Consider the following 22,869-nt stretch of genomic DNA (forward strand, 5'->3'; position numbering starts at 1 on the left):
GTAATCCCACACTTTGGGAGGACGAGGCAGGTGGATCACTTGAGGTCAGGAGTTCCAGACCAGCCTGGCCAACATGGAGAAACCCTGTCTCCACTAATACTATAAAAATTAACTGGGCATAGTGGCGCGCACCTGTAATCCCAGCTACTTGGGAGGCTGAGGCAGGAGAATTGCTTTAATCTGAGAGGAGGAGGTTGCTGTGAGCTGAGATCATGCTACTGCACTCCAGCCTGGGCGACAGAGTGAAACTGTGTCTTGGGAAAAAAAAAGATAGTGGCAACTCAATAAAGTTTGTTCTCTCAGAATCTGGCTATCCATCCCTTGTCAGGGAGATATAGTTAAAAAATTGGACTAGATCACTATTCGTAACAGAAAAAGACTGGAAACAACCCAAATTCCCACCAGTAAATAATGCATTGAATAATCTAGGTATGTTCAAATAGTGGAATAGTATACAACCTTAATTAAATGAGGAGTATTTATCTATATTTCTATGAAGCTATTACCAAGATATATTGTTAATTGAAATTTTTTTAAAAGCAAGTTATATGAGTGTACATAGCACACTACCTTTTGTGCAACAAATAGACAAATATATGTTTATATTGCTTTAATTATATAGATACGTTTACTTATGCTTTTATCTCTCTCTCTCTCTCACACACACACACACATTAGGTTTTGCTTTAATATGTATTTAAAACCTAACAAACATGTCACTTATGAAGAAGGGAGAGAACAGAGGTGGGTAGGGTCAGGGATGGAAACTTGACTTTTCTAAAACTGAATGTACCTTGCTTTATGTTTTCATTTTGAAACCATGCTCATATTTAACACAACTTAAAAAGTTGTATCAAAAAATAATAATTTTCAAAACCTGAAACAAGTGAACCAAACTATATATCATGTAGGTGACAATGACATGGAGGAGATTCAGTTTAATCGGCTTTAATTAATAATATTTTGATCACACATTCTAAGGATAAAAAAGAAAACCACAAAGAAATATTAATATATATTCAGTATGTTATTACTGAAAATATTGCTATTATTATTTTGAAACTATTGTGTGTATAGACATAAAATAAAGAATTATGTTAATATTTTCATGAGTTAAGATATGTTCAGAAGAAGGGTAAAGAGATATAAATATAAAAACTAAGAACATAAAAACACTGATATCTTTCATTGCAATTGGTGAAAATAACAGCATGAACTTAGGAATGATGTTTATTTTTCTAAAAAAGTATATTCACTATTTTCTTACTTGTTCCACTAAAAAACCTAGAAGCAATGAAAACCAGGAAATAATGAATACTCCTGGTGCCCAGGCTGTGGTTTTTTAAAAAAATTATTTCCCATTAAAAGGAACCAAGACTCCTTAAAAAAAAAAACAAACCGCTGATTCCAGGTCTGGAACAGGAAGAAGGCAAGATGAATTTGGAACATATTGTTGTGCCTGAAAGCAAAACTATCAAAGGAAACTGCATGGTGTCAAAAGACAGAAACAAACTTGAAGGGCCTCCCTTGGCCAAAGTTGGGAGAACTTAAGTATCAAAAAAGAAAAATAATTGCAATGAATTAAACATGTTAAATGAAAACATTTAAAAATCAAAGACTTTATGATGGTATTTAAAATAAAAACTCAGTGGTCACTTTTGGAGCTTGTTAAAATACCAACAAAAATTACCCTGGAAATTTATAGTTAAGGAAAGAGACTCAAGCATATATCTTGCCTTTCCTGCAAGAACCAGATTTTAAGGCAACCAGATAGTTGATGAAAAAAAGTTCTCCTTGATAAAAGAAGGATAATAATAGGCTCGAAAAAAATCCCATTTTGAAAATTTTAATGAAGTAACAGATTTGGGCAATTATCACGGATGGTGGCTGTAACCATTAGGTGAACAATTAGTGGGGAGGGACTTGTAGAACATATGTGAGACTGGTGACACCTGAATCCTGTCATCAATCTAAACATTACTGAAAGTGTAATGTCCAGGCATTATATTCATCTTGATGTGATATAATGGAAAGTATATACTACCAACAGCCACCCCCCCCCAAAAGTTTCTGAATCATTAACTATGAATTTTAAGAAAGTATGGAAGATAAAGAAGCATGTTGAAAGACACCATGAAGATTATGGTCAGACTAATCCAGAATGTGAGAAATTATGAGACAAATGACTCAGTTTCCTCAGCAAACAAATGGCACAAAAAGGAGGGGAAAGTGTTATAGATCGCAAGAAACTTAAGAGACATATCAATGAAAAGCAATATTTGGTATTATTTGTTTTCTGATTCTAACAGACCAATTATAAAAATACATTTTTGATAATTGAAGAAAGTTGAATCAGTCTATTTATTAGATACTAATAAATTATTTGTTAATTTTATTAGATGTGATGAGTGCCATAGTCATGCTAACAAGCATTGCTGATGAGATATACATATCAAATAATCTATTAGTAAGATAATATGCTAACTGGAATTCAAAATTATCTGAAAAAATAAAAGTTTGGTAGGCACAAAAAGAGATGAAGGAAGAAATAGCAGAAAATAGTGGTTGAAGTTGGTTGAGGAGGCATATGGATTCAATGAACCATATTTCCTACTTTAGGGAGTGTTTGAAAATATCGGTAAGAAATAGTCTGAAATGTGAAGTACAAATATGGAAACAAGGTGGGCTGGTTCCTGAACCCAGTCTATTCTGAAAACTCGGAACCCCCAGGGAGGGTCATGGTGTTAGATTGAGGCCCACTGCAGGTAATTGACATCCCTGTGGCACCTGGGTGCTGCCCACACACTAGCCTGTGGGACGTGGGACGTAAGAAGACCTTGGAGACTAGAAATCACCTGCAGACTGGAGACAGGTTAAAAAGGGCTCTTAGCCCAAACTGATACTGAAGCATCTCAAATTTTATAATGCAAGAAGTTATTAAATCAGCAACATTTATATTGCCACATGCTTGCTTTGTATATCATTGACGTTGTTCCTAAAATGTGTGGTTAATCATTTCTGAAAATTTTATATTGATCTATTTTATATAATTTAATTCAATTTTGTTTAACAAACATTAATAAGCTCCAAGTGATCAAGGTACTGTGGGGGTGGGAGTCAGGGTTGGGGAGTAACAAATATTAGAAAGAAAAAACATCTTGCTCTGCCTTTTTGGTGATTACAGTCTAACGAGAGGCAGGCAAACAAGCAGAGAAATGTGACATAAGTGATAAGAGAAGGACATGAGCAAATAAAAGCATTTTAGATGACTGAAGGGAATATAAGACCATGCTATCAGCCTTCCTGGAACACTACCAACCTACCACAAACAGCCACATTTAAGCCCTCTATCCTCTAATTCTGATGCTAAAGTTCTGATTCCATTTATAAGCCATCATCTCATCTCATCTTCTATGCAGTGCACGAGACTCTCTGAAATAGGTTGGTACCTTTGGACAATTAAAATGAATGCAGTAATTGGAAATATGAAGGTGCTCTCACAGGAATTGTGTTCTTGCTACGTTGTATATGCATGTGTAGGAATGTTAAAATGTTAACATGTCTTTGACTGCATAACTGCAATCATTATTAGTTAAATAGTAAAATGTTCTTTTCCAATTCTACTTTTATACATTCATTCACTTAACAAATACATATACCTCTGTGTGCCAGTCACTGTCTAGGCACTACAGACAAAGAAGTGGACTTGAGAGACAAGGTCCTTGCCTTTATGGGCTCATATTTAGATATCTGGAAATTAAACCAACTTGTAAACAACTATTTCAAATAAAGGATAAATAGAAGGAGATGTGGGGTGGAAGAATGAATATTATTAGATTAGTCCAAAGAGACCTCTCTTGAGAAACTACATTTGAGCTGAGTCCAAAATGATATAGAGGCAGCCATGTGAACAGATAGGGTGAGAGTGTTCCAGGCAGAGGGCACAGCAAATGCAAAACCTTTGAGAAGAAAACCAGCTTAGGATATTCAAGGATAAAAAAGAAGAAAAGAAAAACAGCATGCTGGAAGCAAACTGAGCTGGGAGATGAGTGGTACTATATGAGATTAGAGAGAAAGTCAAGGCTATGTGGAAGGAATAATCATGCATCTTGGTTTCCTTGTAAGGTTCATTCTTAGTTTGTACCTGTTGTCCTCTTCTTGACTAATAGGGCTCCTTTTATCTCACACATGTCCTAGAGGGGAGTAGAAATGATACTGTCACTCTACTCAGACTTTGGATCCTATTCCAAGTGCAATGGGAAGCCATGAGGTGATTTTACGCTAAAGAAAGGCAAGATGTGATGTATCTTTTGAAAGAGCACTGTAATATTTTATGCAAAATCTCAACTGATTTTTCCCTGTTTATAATAACTAACACTGATGATGATTACTGTTAGTTTACTGGATCAACAGAGGTGATTTCCCAGGTCTCCACTCCAATTTTTTTTCACATGATCACATAAACACATAAGTCAAATAAACATGGACTGGACACACATACACGCTCATCTACTTATTCTCTATGCCAAGGCAGTGGAAGAATATGGAATGTGTAATATTTTATAAACGTCCTTTTACTAAATGTTATTAGTAAATTATTCCCTTACATATATAGTATTGAATCAACAGCTCATTCATCTTCAGGGAACATATCAAATATACTGTTTAGGTAGCATGATGGCATGGTGCTAAGAACATTAAATTAAGAGGAAGGCACCTTGAATTCTGGCCACTTGGAATAATTTGTTTAAACATGTTAGGTCTCAGTTTCATCAACTACAAAATGGAAGTTTAGAGTTTTTTATTTCTTTCAAGGTAGGAGTGTCAATACTTGAAAATAGAACTAAAATAATGTGGAGGAGAGAGTGAAAGTAAGGAGAATGGAGACAGAAGAACTAAGACAAGGATTAGAAGGAGAAAAAAAGAATGAGGAGGGAAGGAGAGAGATGGGGAGAAGGAGAAGAGAGTGAAAGAAGAGGAAGAGGAGGAGGAGGAAGAAAGCAAAGGGAAACAGGAAAGGAAAAGCGGGAGAAGGAAGAGGGAGGAAAGGAAAAAGAAGCAGGAAGAGGAAAGAAGGGAAAGGAAGAGGGGAAAAGAGAAGCCAGGGAAGGAAATTAAGCTGACGAAGTGAATCAGTCAGGGTTTTTGTTGCAAGCAACAGAAATCAATTTGGTTTATTTAAGCAGAATTATCATTTATTCCCAAGTGGGCCAGATAATTGGCTTGGAGACTTTCACCAAGAACCAAGTCCAACTTTGTATTGCCCAACATAAAGCCTAGTAGGACTGGTCCCATAGAGACACTGATGCCACTGTTTCCAGGCACAGATTTTGAGGCTTATACTGCAGATACTCATAGTGCCAGATGCTGACTAGAGCTCTTGCCACCCTAACCCAAAGGATAGGTCTTTGCATCATCAGTTCTCAAATCCACATCCTCCAAGAGAGCATCTAATTGGCAAAGCCAAAGACACATGCCTGTGTCCTCTCTTCAAGCAATTTTCCTAGACTTTTTATGGAAAGAGGTCACTGTTTCCCACCCATACTCATAAGGTAGAAAATTCCTTACACAAAAAAAGCAAGATGTATGCTGGGCATACGAAAAGAATGACACATGTTCATTATAAGAGAACAGAGTATATTCAGTGATAAATTAGTTTTGTGGTAAAAATATTTTACTATGAAAATGGTAACATAGGCCAGGTACAGTGGCTTATGTTTGTAATTCCAGCACTTTGGGAGGCTGAGGTGGGGGGATTGCTTGATTCCAGGAGTTTGAGACCAGCTTGAGCAACACAGTGTGACCCTGTCTCTACAAAATTTTTACAAATTAGCTGGGTGTGGTGGCACACATATGTAGTCCCAGCTACTCATCTACTCAGGAGGCTGAGGTGGAGGTGGGAGGATTGCTTGATCCCAGAGGGTTGAGGGTACAGTGAGCTAGGCTTATGGCACTGCACTCCAGCCTGGGTGACAAAGTGAGACCCTGTTTCAAATCATAATAATAATAATAAATTATTTTAAAAATACAAAGAGAAAGAAGAAAGAAAGAGAGAGAGAAAGAAAGAAAGAAAGAAAGAAAGAAAGAAAGAAAGAAAGAAAGAAAAAAGAGGTAATGTAATTGATCTAGGGTTAAGTGAATAAAGTATAATATATTTCTCAGTTCTGATTATTCCAAGGAATCTTTTAGTCTGGTGTCAGGAAGAGAATGGAGACCAGAAATCTCTTTCCTTTTCTTCACAGCAAGATGGAAGAAGCCAAAGATTCGAGCTCTTTCTCTCAAATGTAGCTTTTCAAACAGCAAGTCCTAAGTCTCAAGTTAGGAAGTGAAAGTGTCATAGCTTTCTGATGCTGGCTAAAATTTTACTTTAAGTTTCTTGTCCTTGAAGAGAAACAGGAAGCACATTTTCTTATCAGCCAAAGCAGAATGAGTTCTTTTAGCAAGGTTCCACCCCCTGAGAGTGAACTTTGCACTGCCCAAATATGTGCGTGGAGCTCATTTGTGCTCTTATTGAATCCTTTAAAGCAACACAGCTGGAAGACTCAGATCTCACTTCCTTGATATTCTACAGTCTGCAGTTCATTTTTGCCAAGCCAAAAAGTGACTTGTGGAGGGAAAAATAACCCTAATAACAACAACATTTAAAAAGAAACAAAACCAGAGGAACTATCTGACATTTTGGCGCATCAGTTTAGTCAGTATATTCCTGCTGCTCGGAATAATTTCTCTGGACCTAGAACTCAACTTCTTCTTAGATAATTTATAATCATGGAAACCATACAGATCCCTGAGGTCAGGGAGCCACAGCGAGACCACATCCTTTGTTTTCATTTCTCAGCTCCAAGTTAAGCTGCTTATTGTGCCTGGATCCAAGATGTAGAAATCATCCAGAGTGGCTGGGTTGTGTAAGAATGTTTCAACTGGCATGATGCCTGCTCTATCAATACAAATCGCTTAACTATTTTCTGATAAACCAAATAATCATCCTACATGGCTCTCCTGAAACTGTAACTGTCTCTGAGCTGGCAGAGGAAGACTTGCAAAGGTGTTGTGTTTGAGAATCATCTGCAGATTGAGTTTTACAGGAGCTGGTTCCCTTACTTTGACACCCTGGGAGCAACTTCATGTAAAGAACAGATCAGCATCTGAATATGGAACAGTAGGTGTCAGGCCTCTGAGCCTAAGCTAAGCCATCATATCCCCTGTAACCTGCATGGACACATCCAGATGGCCAGTTCCTGCCTTAACTGATGACATTTCACCACAAAAGAAGTGAAAATGGCCTGTTCCTGGCTTAACTGATGACATTATCTTGTGAAATTCCTTCTCCTGGCTCATCCTGGCTCAAAAGCTCCCCTACTGAGCACCTTGTGACCCCCACTCCTGCCCACCAGAGAAAAACCCCTTTGACTGTAATTTTCCTTTACCTACCCAAATCCTATAAAACGGCCCCAACCCATCTCCCTTCGCTGACTCTCTTTTCGGACTCAGCCCGCCTGCACCCAGGTGAAATAAACAGCTTTATTGCTCACACAAAGCCTGTTTGGTGGTTTCTTCACACAGACGCGCATGAAATTTGGTGCCATGACTCGGATCGGGGGACCTCCCCTGGGAGATCAATCCCCTGTCCTCCTGCTCTTTGCTCCATGAGAAAGATCCACCTACGACCTCAGGTCTTCAGACTGACCAGCTCAAGAAACATCTCACCAATTTCAAATCCAGTAAGCGGCCTCTTTTTACTCTCTTCTCCAACCTCCCTCTATCCCTCAACCTCTTTCTCCTTTCAATCTTGGCGCCACACTTCAATCTGTCCCTTCTCTTAATTTCAATTCCTTTCATTTTCTGGTAGAGACAAAGGAGACACATTTTATCCATGGACCCAAAACTCCGGTGCTGGTCACGGACTAGGAAGGCAGACTTCCCTTGGTGTTTAATCACTGCAGGGATGCTTCTCTGATTATTCACCCATGTTTCAGAGGTGTCAGACCACGCAGGGACGCCTGCCTTGGTCCTTCACCCTTAGGGGCAAGTCCCGCTTTTCTGGGGGACTTGCCAACCCCTTCTCTCCATGTCTCTACCCCTTCTCTGCTTTTAAGGGGGAAGGGCAAGAACCCCTCAACCCCTTCTCCTTCACCCTTAGTGGCAAGTCCTGCTTTTCTAAGGGGCAAGAACCCCCAATCCCTTATCCCTGCTTCCTGACCTCTTATCTCTGTGCCCCAATCCCTTATCTCTGTGCCCCAATCCCTTATTTCCGTGCCCTGACCTCTTATCTCCATGCCCCAACCCCTTATTTCCATGCCCCGACCCCTTTCCCGCTTTTCTGGAGGGTAAGAACCCCCAAACCCCTTCCCTCCGAGTCTCTACTCTCTCTTTTCTCTGGGCTTGCCTCCTTCACTATAGGCAACCTTCCACCCTTCATTCCTCCTCCTTCTCCCTTAGCCTGTGTTCTCAAGAACTTAAAACCTCTGCAACTCACACCTGACCTAAAACCTAAATGCCTTATTTTCTTCTGCAACACCGGTTGGCCCCAATAAAAACTTGACAATGGCTCTAAATGGCCAGAAAATGGCACTTTCAATTTCTCCATCCTACAAGACCTAAATAATTTTTGTCGAAAAATGGGCAAATGGTCTGAGGTGCCTTACGTCCAGGCATTTTTCACACTTCATTCCCTCCCTAGTCTCTGTTCCCAATTTGATTCCTCCCAAATCCTCCTTTTTTCCCTCCCACCTGTCCCCTCAGTCCCAACCCCAAGCATCGCTGAGTCTTTCCAGTCTTCCTTCTCTACAGACCCATCTGACCTTTCCCCTCCTCCTCAGGCTGCTCTTCACCAGGCTGAGCTAAGTCCCAATTCTTCCTCAGCCTCCGCTCCTCCACCCTATAATCCTTCTACCACCTCCCCTCCTCACACCCGGTCCAGCTTATAGTTTAGTTCCGTGACTAGCTCTTCCCCACCTGCCCAGCAATTTCCTCTTAGAGAGGTGGCTGGAGCTGAAGGCATAGTCAAGGTACATGTACCTTTTTCTCTATCAGACCTCTCTCAGATCAGTCAATGTTTAGGCTCTTTCTCATCAGACCCCACTAAATACATACAGGAATTCCGATATCTAACTCTGTCCTACAATTTAACCTGGAGTGACTTAAATGTCATCCTGACTTCTACCCTCTCCCCAGATAAACGGGAAAAAGTTTTTTCTCTAGCCCAATCTCATGCTGATAGCTGCTGGCTTCATGAGCCAGACCTCCAGGAAGGCATTAGAGCAGTTCCCCGAGAGGATCCCCAGTGGAACTACCAGGCAAATTCCCCAGGTATAGCTAGGCGAGATTACATGATTTCCTGCTTAGTTGAAGGGCTTAAAAAGGCAGCTTACAAAGTTGTTAATTATGACAAGCTTAAAGAAACTACCCAAGGTAAAGACGAAAACCCAGCCCACTTCATGGCCTGCTTAGCAGCAACCCTTAGACACTTTACTGCCCTAGACCCAGAGGGGCCAGAAGGCCGCCTTATTCTTAATATGCATTTTATCACCCAATCCACTCCTGAAATTAGGAAAAAACTCCAAAAATTAAATTCCGGCCCTCAAACTCCACAACAGGACTTAATTAACCTTGCCTTCAAGGTGTACAATAATAGAAAAAAGTTGCAATTCCTTGCCTCCACTGTGAGACAAACCCCAGCCATATCTCCAGCACACAAGAACTTCCAAACGCCTGAACTGCAGCGGCCAGGCATTCCTCCAGAACCTCCTCCCCCAGGAGCTTGCTACAAGTGCCAAAAATCTGGCCACCAGGCCAAGGAATGCCCACAGCCCGAGATTCCTCCTAAGCCGTGTCCCATCTGTGCAGGACCCCACTGGAAACTGGACTGTTCAACTCACCTGGCAGCCACTCCCAGAGCCCCTGGAACTCTGGCCCAAGGCTCTCTGACTGACTCCTTCCCAGATCTTCTCAGCTTAGCGGCTGAAGACTGACGCTGCCCGTTCACCTCGGAAGCCCTGTAGACCATCACAGACGCCGAGCTTTAAGTAACTCTCACAGTGGAAGGTAAGTCCGTCCCCTTCTTAATCAATACAGAGGCTGCCCACTCCACATTACCTTCTTTTCAAGGGCCTGTTTCCCTTGCCTCCATAACTGTTGTGCTATTGATGGCCAGGCTTCTAAACCTCTTAAAACTCCCCAACTCTGGTACCAATTTAGACAATACTCTTTTAAGCACTCTTTTTTAGTTATCCCCACCTGCCCAGTTCCCTTATTAGGCTGAGACACTTTAACTAAATTATCTGCTTCCCTGATTATTCCTGGACTACAGCTACATCTCATTGCCACCCTTCTTCCCAATCCAAAACCTCCTTTGCCTCCTCCTCTTTTATCCCCCCACCTTAACCCACAAATATAAGATACCTCTACTCCCTCCTTGGCAACTGATCACGCACCCCTTACCATCTCATTAAAACCTAATCACCCTTACCCCACTCAATGCCAAGATCCCATCCCACAGCATGCTTTGAAAGGATTAAAGCCTGTTATCACTCGCCTGCTACAGCATGGCCTTTTAAGCCTATAAACTCTCCTTACAATTCCCCCATTTTACCTGTCCTAGAACCAGACAAGCCTTACAGTTTAGTTCAAGATCTGTGCCTTATCAACCAAATGGTTTTGCCTATCCACCCCATGGTGCCAAACCCATATACTCTCCTATCCTCAATACCTCCCTCCACAACCCATTATTCTGTTCTAGATCTCAAACATGCTTTCTTTACTATTCCTTTGCACCCTTAATCCCAGCCTCTGTTCACTTTCACTTGGACTGACCCTGACACCCATCAAGCTCAGCAAATTACCTGGGCTGTACTGCCACAAGTCTTCACAGACAGCCCCCATTACTTCAGTCAAGCCCAAATTTCTTCCTCATCTGTTACCTATCTCGGCGTAATTCTCATAAAAACACACTTGCTCTCCCTGCCGATCATGTCCAGCTGATCTCTCAAACCCCAACACCTTCTACAAAACAACAACTCCTTTCCTTCCTAGGCATGGTTAGTGTGGTCAGAATTCTTACACAAGAGCCAGGACTGCACCCTGTAGCCTTTTTGTCCAAACAACTTGACATTACTGTTTTAGGCTGGCCATCATGTCTCCGTGCAGCAGCTGCTGCCGCCCTAATACTTTTAGAGGCCCTCAAAATCACAAACTATGCTCAACTCACTCTCTACAGCTCTCATAATTTCCAAAATCTATTTTCTTCCTCACACCTGATGCATATACTTTCTGCTCCCCAGCTCCTTCAGCTATACGCACTCTTTGTTAAGTCTCCCATAATTACCATTGTTCCTCGCCCGGACTTCAATCCGGCCTCCCACATTATTTCAGATACCACACCTGACCCTCATGACTGCATCTCTCTGATCCACCTGATGTTCATCCCATTTCCCCATGTTTCCTTCTTTCCTGTTCCTCACCCTGATCACACTTAGTTTATTGATGGCAGTTCCACCAGGCCTAATCACCACACACCAGCAAAGGCAGGCTATGCTATAGTACAAGCCACTAGCCCACCTCTTAAAACCTCTCATTTCCTTTCCATCGTAGAAATCTATCCTCAAGGAAATAACTTCTCAGTGTTCCCCCTGCTGTTCTACTACTTCTCAGGGATTATTCAGGCCCCCTCCCTTCCCTATACATCAAGCTCGAGGATTTGCCCCCACCCAGGACTGGCAAATTAGCTTTACTCAACATGCCCGAGTCAGATAACTAAAATACCTCTTAGTCTAAGTAGACACTTTCACCGGATAGGTATAGGCCTTTCCTATAGGGTCTGAGAAGGCCTTCTCAGTCATTTCTTCCCTCCTGTCAGACATAATTCCTCAGTTTAGCCTTCCCACCTCTATACAGTCTGATAACAGACCAGCCTTTATTAGTCAAATCAGCCAAGCAGTTTTTCAGGCTCTTAGTATTCAGTGAAACCTTTATATCCCTTACAGTCCTCAGTCTTCAGGAAAAGTAGAACAGACTAAAGGTCTTTTAAAAACACACTTCACCAAGCTCAGCCACCAACTTAAAAAGTACTGGAGAATACTTTTACCACTTTCCCTTCTCAGAAGTCAGGCCTGTCCTCAGAATACTACAAGGTACAACCCATTTGAGCTCCTGTATGGACGCTCCTTTTTATTAGGCCCCAGTCTCATTCCAGACACCAGACCAACTTGGACTGCGCCCCAAAAAACTTGTCATCCCTACTATCTTCTGTCTAGTCATACTCCTATTCACCGTTCTCAACTATTCATACATGCCCTGCTCTTGTTTACACTGCCAGTTTACACTATTTCTCCAAGCCATCACAGCTAATACCTCCTGGTGCTATCCCCAAACTGCTACTCTTAACTCTTAAAGTAAATAAATAATCTTTGCTGGCAGGACTATGCTGAATCCTCTTAGGCACTCTCTAATTAGATGTCCTAAGTCCTCCCAATTCTTAGTCCTTTAATACCTGTATTTCTCCTCTTATTCCGTTTAGTTTTTCAATCCATACAAAACCATATCCAGGCCATCACTAATAATTCTACACGACAAATCTTTCTTCCAACAACCCCACAACATCACCCCTTACCACAAAATCTTCCTTCAGCTTAATCCCTCCCACTCTAGGCTCCCACGCCGCCCCTAATCCCGCTCAAAGCAGCCCTGAGAAACATCACCCATTATCTCTCCATACTACTGCCAAAAATTTTCACCACCCCAACACTTTACCACTATTTCATTTTATTTTTCTTATTAATATAAGAAGACAGGAATGTCAGGCCTCTGAGCCTAAGCTAAGCCATCATATCCCCTGTGACCTGCATGTACACATCCAGATGGCCAGTTCCTGCCTTAACTGATGACATTCCACCACAAAAGAAGTGAAAATGGCCTGTTCCTGCCTTAACTGATGACATTATCTTGTGAAATTCCTTCTCCTGGCTCATCCTGGCTCAAAAGCTCCCCTACTGAGCACCTTGTGACCCCAACTCCTGCCCACCAGAGAACAACCCCTTTGACTGTAATTTTCCTTTACCTACCCAAATCCTATAAAACGCCCCACCCGTATCTCCCTTCGCTGACTCTCTTTTCGGACTCAGCCCGCCTGCACCCAGGTGAAATAAACAGCTTTATTGCTCACACAAAGCCTGTTTGGTGGTCTCTTCGCACGGACACGCATGAATGTAGGTGCTTTATTGTCACACCTGCCTTCCCTTCCTCTCCAACAATAGATTGGGCAGCACCCATGGATTAGCTTTTTCCTGCCTCCATCACAGATGTTCTCATTCAGACACGAATGTGAGCTGCTTCTTCTGCATAGAGCTCAGTATGGTTGCCTGACAATCTTTTTTTTTTTTTTCAAGATGGAGTCTGACTCTATTGCCCAGGCTGGAGTGCAGTGGTGCAATCTCGGCTCACTGCAAGCTCCGCCTCCCAGTTTCACGCCATTCTCCTGCCTCAGCCTCCTGAGTAGCTGTGACTACAGGTGCCCACTACCATGCCCGGCTAATTTTTTGTATTTTCAGTAGAGATGGGGTTTCACCTGTTAGCCAGGATGGTCTCGATCTCCTGACCTCGTGATCTGCCCACCTCGGCCTCCCAAAGTGCTGGGATTACAGGCCTGAGCCACCGCACCCGGCCCTGACAATCTTAACAGGATCTCTGGACATGCATATAAACAGTGGCCATGAGTCAGTCTACCCACTCTTTCCTACAAAACAATCATGTTTTTAAAGAATTTCTTAATATTTATCAAAGGCTCAGTATTTGTGGAATTGCTGGCAAATGCCAGCAGTTTAATGAAGGTGTAACAGATTGGTTTATTTCTGTGTTAGATTTGGTTTGTTTTCCCCCAAGATTAGCCTGTATAATTAAGAATTTTTTTTGGAACTTGGAGATCAATTCTTAAAGAAAATGGGAAATAGGCTACTCATACAGAAAGCAATCAGATTTGGATCATCTGGATTCACTTTGTGGATTAAAAGGTTGAAACTCAGATGAGTTTTCAACAAAAAAACTATTCCATATGTGAGGCATTGGGCTAAATTTAAGGATAAATTAAAAACTTTGGATTTTTTAATTTATTTCCTGTTGTTATTTTTGTTTCTTGATTTGAAGTTTCAAAAAATTGCTACTTGTTTGGAAATGACTACCTGGACTAATCCAGGGAAGTCATTAATCTGGTTAAAGGTGAAAGAAATTAATGCTGGAGAACTTGAGGTGTGTTAGTTTACTCTCAGGAACTTACTGTGTTGTTTAGAATAAATAAGTGAAATTAGAATTACTGCCATTGCAACCGCCCAGTGGGTTCCCCTTGCCCACTGCCTGGACAGAGCCAATTTACCAAGACAGTGGAATTGCAGTAGAGAAAGAGTAATTCACACAGAGCTGGCTGTGCAGGAGACCAGAGTTTTATTACTCAAATCAGTCTTCCTGAGCATTCCAGGATCAGAGTTTTTAAGGACAACCTGGTGGGTTGGGGGAAGCCAGTGAGCCAGGAGTGCTGATTGGTCAGAGATGAAATCATAGGGAGTTGAAGCTGTCTTCTTGTGCTGAGTAAGTTCCTGGTTGGGGGGCACAAGGTGCCAGCTGATCCATCAAGAGCAGGATCTGCAAAATATCTCAAGCACTGATCTTAGGATCAGTTTAGGGAGGATCAGAATCTTGTAGCCTCTAGCTGCATGACCCCTAAACCATCATTTCTAATCTTGTGGCAAATTTGTTAGTACTAGAAAGGCAGTCTAGTCCCCAGGCAAGAAGGAGGTTTGTTTTGGTAAAGGGCTGTTATCATCTTTGTTTTAAACTATAAACTACAAACTAAGTTTCTCCCAAAGTTAGTTCAGCCTACACCCAGGAATGAACAAGGACAGCTTAAAGGTTAGAAGCAAGATGGAGTCAGTTAGGTTAGATCTCTTTCACTGTCTCAGTCATAATTTTGCAAAGGTGGTTTCACCATTGTATTCTGGGAAATTGTGGGATGACATTTGGGAGTGACTTAGCTTAGAAAAAATGGACAAGGCCAGAAAGGGGGAGGGAAGAGAGAAAGAGAGAGAGAGAGAAAGAGATAGAGAGAGAGAAGCTTGTAGTTATTCCAAAATTGTGATTTGCAAGATACTCTGTTTTAGAGATGCCCACACCCTTGAATGTTCAATGGGACCAAAAAGAGTACCTAAAAAGAAGGAAGAATTCATTATTCACCTTGGACCAAGCCAGCCATTAAAGAAGAAAGAGTTTTTCTTTGATCTCTGTTTCACATAGAAATGTGATCTGTTTCTCCTTGCTCTAACACAGCTGAGGTGGTTAGGTAAGGTCTAGGGAAATTTATTTCTTGGAATAAAAAATGGAGGTCAAAGAGGGCTAGGGGTGGGCTCCTCTAGAGTCTGGGTCTCCTGCTAAAGGTACTTTAGTTTCCCAAGATGTCTAGGCCAACTACTGAGAATAGGAGACCAGGAATGGATTTGTGACTGATGCTCAAACTAGTAAAATTATGTATGTTTGCCTGGAATATTGTATTTTACCTTCGGGCTTATTTCACTTTGCATAATGTCCTCCAGGTTGCCTGGAATATTTTATATACTGGAACAAAGAGCACAAGGGTGACTATGGTAGATCAACAGGTTTGGGTTCTTGGCGTCGCCCATATCTTTAACAGGTAACTAACCCATTTGATCCTGCATGGTCCTATTTTAAATGCATCTACTCCATCTTCTAGGAACTCATGTAGCAACTATTCCCAGCATAGACAGAATTTTTTATCCAGTGGAGAAACATTAAGAAGTTTCTCATTCAGTGATCTGTAGATACACATACATATCCAGAATACAAGCACACAGCCAAAATAGGGTATGTCATTCCTGAGTACATGACACAAATGTTGAATGATGAAAAAAAGCTACAAGCAGTAAGTCAGGAAATCACAGACACCTGGGAGGGGTGACCCAAGCCCTTTAATTCTGCAGTGAATAAAAATAGCTGAGAGATTTGCTTTGCATCACATGTGAAACCAAATTCTTCCACATTGAGATACATGTTGCTGCTCACTCACTGATTTCTGTTCTAAACATGGAAATTCCAGGAATGTGAGGGGTTCTTTTAATCTCATACTGCATAGTGTTGACCAGAGGTTTCAACATGTGTGTTTTCCTTGATTCAACCAATTTTAAAGAAGTTAAGCTAAAATTTAAAATCAGGAGATTTTACCTAAAAATCTATGTTTCCATCTTCCTTTGAAAAATTGAAAGATAGGGGAACAATGGATTGACCTACTGCTGTGCAATAATGGTGCACTTGGCTGAGAAGCAGCTGTTCTCATTAGACAGGACGTGAGCTTTCTAGGACGCCACAAATTTGATCGCTCGCTTTGTCTCTCTAACATTGAGGCTAACAGTTGCCAATCATCATCACACCAGCACAACCAGTTCGTTGTTTTCCTTTTAGTATTGGAAATATTTATCTGCTGCTCATGTCTCTATCAATCGTGGGGTAACAAATGTCATGCGATGCCAACACAGCCACATGTTTCAAGAACAATGAAGAGCGTATTTGTTCATGGAAACACAAAATAGTTCTATGCATTTAATAGGCAAACCTTCCTCTTGCTTCACTCGTATTTCTATCTGGTCCCTTCAGGCATTTGAGATTTTTAAATCCTGAGGCCAGGTTTATCAGAGGTTGTATTTTATCCTTAAACGCCCAGAGCTCCTTGGAATTATTACAATCAGATAAGTTGTCAGGGTAGTATAAAATATCTTCCTAGGCAAGGGAAAAATCTTATCCTGTGCACAGGGACTTTGAATGGGTTTTGAGTTTCTTCTTGCTATTCTTAGTCCCTTGTATCCCAAATTACAACAATGTACATTACATTTTAGTGAACTTGAGGTTTCTGAGTACAAATAATACAAGCCCCAAACAGTGAAATTCTTGACTCATATTTAGGAAGTAAACTTACGTTTTCCTAACTCAATAACTTTCTATTTGCACCCTTGGCATTTGCACTGGGCACTAGATTTAAGGGGTAGGAAAATGAAATAAAGGTACAGAATTTACCATTTCCACATCAACAAAGATTTGGAGTTAGTTGTTTTGGTGGCGGCCAATTTGGTCAAAGTAATTTCCTACCTCTATAACTTCTCTGAAAGCCTCCCAAAAGTATAAAATTATATGCAATCTCAGTTGTTAAAATGTCGTGTCCTATTAAAGATCTATTTCCTTGTCCTATGCCATTGTCCAGAAGTTTTAAATATTTTTGCCATGTTGAAATGGCTACAGTATATTAGTTATAATTCTATGGCCTGGAATATAAATAATTACTATGTGTTAAATAAAAATTATAGGAAGCTATTGTTTTGGACTCAGCTTCTGCATAGACCCTAGCAGATCAAAATCAAAATCAAAATGGAGTCACTCATGCTAAATAAAGTTCCATAGCACCAAACCTAAACTAAGTTGTTATCTGAACTTCCAAGAAATTAGAAAAGAGAGATAACCGCCAGTTTCCCAAAAAGGCCAGTTTAAATCTTTAATCCACATTATAATGAAGTTTTCTCTGCTTTAATCTTTACACAAAAAAGGTAGCCTGAAGTAATCTGATATTAACTAATCAGTTATTTTTCTATTGTTGTCTAAAAGTAACTAATACACTCTTTGTTCTTTGCTTCTGCTTTCTTCAGCCCTCGTCTGTCTATAAAGCTAAACTCTGCTCTCTTCTGCCCAATTCATTTGAACATTTACTATATTTTACAGAGAAAACTGTTGCCTGATTCTAGAATTGCAAATAAAGGTAATTGAGATCTTTAAACTAAATTTGTTGTAGTCTGGTCTTTGACAAATAAAATTTTCTCCATTAAAATATAGCAGAAAAAAAGTGTTATAAAAGTAAGGTTGTTTTTGTTTTTGTTTTTGACAGAGTCTTGTTCTGTCGCCCAGGTTGTAGTGGAGTGGCATGATCTTGGCTCACTGCAACCTCCACCTCCCAGGTTCAGGCGATTCTCCTGCCTCAGCCGTTCGAATAGCTGGGACTGCAGGCGTGCGCCACCATACTTGGCTAATTTTTGTATTTTTAGTAGAGACGGGGTTTCCCCATATTGGCCAGGCTAGTCTCAAACTCCTGACCTCAGGTGATCTGCCCGCCTCAGCCTCCCAAAATGCTGGGATTACAGAGGTGAGCCACTGCACCCAGCCTAAAGTAATGTTTATGTTGGCTCCACTCATCAGACAGTGAGATGTGGGGAGGTAAAAGGGATCTTTTAGAATTAGAATAATGAGCCGGGCACGATGGCTCACATCTTTCATCCCAGCACTTTGGGAGGCCGAGGCGGGTCGATCATGAGGTCAGGAGATTGAGACTATCCTGGCTAACACAGTGAAATCCCATCTCTACTAAAAATATAAAAAATTAGCAGGGCGTGGTGGTCTGTGCCTGTAATCCCAGCTACTTGGGAGGCTGAGGTAGGAGAATCACTTGAACCTGGGAGGCGGAGGTTGCAGTGAGCCGAGATTGCACCACTGCACTCCAGCCTGGATGACAGAGTGAGAATCCGTCCCCTTCTCCCCCCGCCAAAAAAAAAAAAAAAAAAAGAAGTAGAATAATGAAAGACTAAAAGACACAAACAACCATTGCTGAAAATCGCGGTAGGTTAACATGAATAACATGCATAGCCATGAATAAGCAATGCATTTATATGAAAGATAGAGAATACATGCCTTGCATACCTGTTCATCATGTGAAAGGGACATCTTTGGATATGAGGCTAGGCCTGTGCAGTGCTTACAAGCAGACTTTAGTTAGTGCTGTCTTCAACAGTGCATTGTGTAACATTGCTGTTCATCTCAGAATTACATGCACTAGCACAGAGTTCTGTTTCTGCAGTGAATTGTACATATGATGTATCTTTTATCTCACAGTAGTCAGCCAGATGAGTGGAGAGAAAGCTCTCTGTTTTCTCCATAAGGAGTGCAGAGGGCTCCTTTTTCTTCTTTGAGAGTGCTGCCCAACCATCTTGCTTAAGCACCTGTGGTCTCATTTTCTTTCCATTTTTCTTGTTTTCATGAATAATGAGGAAAGAAAAGAGCTTTTATCGAAGGAATGTGAGCCCTTTCAAATTATCAGGCTCAGAAAGGCATTAAAATGAGACAGCAATCATGCCCTCCTTCCCTGCTTTTGAGCTATGTATTTATCTTTTGAAACTGCTTGCTATTGCCACAAGTAGCTATAAATGAAATAATGCTGCAGCAGTCACTATGACCCACACCCTCTAACTTAATAATGTTTAGCCAATCACTAATCAATGCTATTTCTGTAAACCAATGAGAATTCCTGACAAAACACGTTGTATAGCCCACTCTCTATCCCGATATTTGCCTTTAAAAACATGCTTGTAATAAAGGCCGAAAGGAGCTCATATCCAGGGTTACTTGGCTCTGAGTCTTCTGGAAAGCTGTCCTCACTTTGGCTGAAGTCAACTCTTAAAATTGTATTTTGTGCTTCAGCATCTTCCCTTTAGGTTAGCGCTACTTTTGAAGCATACTACAGATTAAGCCATGAATGGAAATATTATCACATTTGTTTTGGTACAAAAGTACCAAGACAGAGTCATATCTCTTATTAAAATAAAAGTTCAGGCTGGGAGCGGTGGTTCATGCCTGTAATCCCAACACTTTAGGAAGCTGAGGCAAGAGGATTGCTTGAGTCCAGGAGTTTGAGACTAGCCTGAGCAACATGATGAAACCCTGTTTCTGCAAAAAATTAAAAAATTAGCTGGATGTGGCGGTGTACACCTTGTAGTCCCAGCTACTTGAAAGGATGACATGGGAGGATTGCTTGAGCCCAAGAATTTGAGGCTGCAGTGAGTCATGCCACCTTACTCTAGCCTGGACAACAGTGAGACCCTGTCAAAAAAAAAAAAAAAAAAAAAAAAAGCAACAAAACACATGGAAGTTTATGCAACAAGCCAGCACTCAGGGATTTGGTCAGTTAGGAATTTGAGGGCAGGTTAGCCAGGCAAGGCTGTGCAGTCTATGTGGAACCCTCAGCCCATTCAGAGCTCTGTTTTGCTCATCTTGTACCCTGAAGTGGAGTACTTCCCCTGGATAGAAGACAAGCTTTTTTTCTTTGCAAAAATGTGCTTCTGTTGACTTCCCATTTCCTGGGAGTGGCTGCATATGCCTAGAGGGGTCACTTTTTCTTATTCATCTTCCCCAGGGAGGTCCTCTTTTTAATTTACACAATAGTGCCCTATAGGCTAGAGGTAGTTCTTCAGTAGTGAAAGTCCTCTAAGTCCTCTAATATCCTCTAAAACACCATAAAAACATACTACCTTAAAGAATGTAGCTGACTTTGACATGGAAGTGCATACCTAGAAGAAAAGAGAGTTCTGAAAAAATTGTGTTGCTTCAGGAAATGTTTAGAAAACTGAATGAGTTGAAAACATAGAATGTCTGGAATATATCTCCAAGGGACAATGCTCTACTGATCACATATAGCCCTGTGTCAGCAAAAGATTCTGTTCTGTGCATTACTGATACAGGAGTTAGAAAGAAATTATTTAGGCAGATAGTGAGGGTAAGAGAGTCCTTGGTAAGGTTTCCTTTTAATAAAAAGCAGCCCCCAAATCACTTCTTTTCAAACAAAAAGCAGCCTGAAAAATCAAGCTGCAAGCATAGATGAGCAAGCTAAAAGCTTGCATAGGTAAACGCTGGCAGCTGTGCCAATAGAAAAGGGATACCTGGAAGCTAGGTATGTTTAACATGGAGGTTCCCCTCTTCCATTTTCTTTGTCACCGCATGTGCAGTAAAAAAACAGGCAACATGGTGCCGGCCAGGTAGAAACCCCATGTGTATAATAAAAGATTAGGATGAGATGGTCAGCTTCTTCATACACTATGCAAATGGCACACCCGGCCCACCAATCTCTCATGACCGCCTCTTCAAGCCTGTCTATAAAACTTCGTGCATTTCACCATGGAACCAGAGAGCCCTTCTCTCTCTGCAAGAGAGAGAGCTTTTCTCTTTTCTCTTTCTTTCGCCTATTAAACCTCTGCTCTTAAACGCACTCCTTGTGTGTGTCCACAGCCTCAATTTCCTTGGTGTGAGGCAACGAACCTGGGGTATTACCTCAGACAAACACTACCGCTTCATTGCAACCATCTTCATTTTGTCTCCATGTCCATCAACACTACCTCACATAGTAGGGCCTATCTTTAATTGGATGAGTTCCTGAAGAAGTGCATTCTGAATTACACTCCGAAGGATAAAAAGGTTGCAGGGTGAATCCTGTGAATGTCTCTATTACTAATAGGCAATTTTAAAATGTAAAGACTGACTTTTATGATTCAAATTGTTTCTACAAAACATTTTCTGGAAATTGCCAAAAGAAAATGAGAAAATACCTCTCCCTCCCTGCCACAAATCTAATTTTTTTTTCTTTTTTTGAGACGAGGTCTAACTGTCACCCAGGCTGGAGTGCAGTGGTGCCATCATGGCTTACTGCAGCTTGACCTCTTGGACCCAAGCTCCCACCTCAGTCTCCCACCTGTAGCTGGGACTACAGGCATGTGCCATCATGCCTGGCTAATTTTTTATTATGTATTTATTACAGAGATGGGGGTCCCACTATGTTGCCCAGGCTGGTCTCGAACTCCTGGGCTCAAGTGATCCTCCTACCTCAGCAGCCCAAAATGTTGGGATTACAGGTGTTAAGCCACCACACCTGATCCAAATCTAATTTTTCATTCTCCAGCATGTCAATAAAAGTCCCAGGGTTCACAACTAGGGTGCACATGTGCCTTAGAAAGAGTGAGTGTGTGTGTGTGTGAATGTCATTGTTATGCTTCAGCTTTCACATAAATACTCTCAAAGGCATGAAATATTTGTGCAAGCTAACTTTATCTGTGGCATTCTCTTGAAACTAGAATCTGGAGGGAAGGGATTACAGAGAGTTGGGAATAAAAGCAGGCCAGGGCTTTTTGGGGACACTTGTCCAGCTTCTGGTCTTCTGTGCCAGTGCTAGTGAGGCTGGTTGTTCTTCCTGTGTGCTTCTGTGAGCATGAAAATTCTGCCAAACAGTAAGGGAAGTTTTCTTCCGAATTGTACAAGTGCTTCTTTGAGAGTTGTTATAACAGCTAGAGCAGTCCAAATCCTAAGCCTGTGTTTGGAGCAGAAAAGGGCTTTCCTGGAACAGTGTGTTCAGAAATGTGTTTTTAATTATAAGACTGACCACCTGCATCTTTTATGCTGTCCTGGGGAGGCTGAGTAGGAAATGTTGGGGTTGACAGGAGGAGAGAATGACCCAGGGGAGGATGACAAGGGAAGGACAGGCATAGTATCACCATACTGTAAACCTGAAGAAAGACAGGGACTAAACGATTTACTGGAGTAAGCTAGTGTGTGTGTATGTGTGTGTATGTGCATGTGATGGGAACTGTGGATGCGGATGAGAGTCTTAAGGTGTGTAATTAAAAAGACACCTGGTTGTAAAAAACATTTTGATGTCAAATGGGAAAAATTGAATATAAATTTTTATATTAGTTAATATTAGAAAATTATTGTTACATTTGTTAAGTGTGGTAATGTTATTTTGAACATGTAGAAATAGTCTTTTTTTTTTTTTTTTTAAGACAGGGTTTCACTCTGTTGCCCAGGCTGGAGTGCAGTGGCACGATCTCAGCTTGCTGCAACCTCCACCTCCCAGGTTCACGTAATTCTTGTGCCTCAGTCTCCTGCATAGCTGGGATTACAGGTGCCCACCACCATGCCAGGCTAATGTTTGTACTTTTAGTAGAGAAGGGGTTTCACCATGTTGGCCAGGCTGGTCTCGAACTCCTGGCCTCAAGTGATCTGCTCACCTCAGCCTCC

The sequence above is a fragment of the Pan troglodytes genome, chromosome 2 (assembly GCF_028858775.2).
Source record: "Pan troglodytes isolate AG18354 chromosome 2, NHGRI_mPanTro3-v2.0_pri, whole genome shotgun sequence".
In the NCBI taxonomy this organism is placed as follows: domain Eukaryota; kingdom Metazoa; phylum Chordata; class Mammalia; order Primates; family Hominidae; genus Pan; species Pan troglodytes.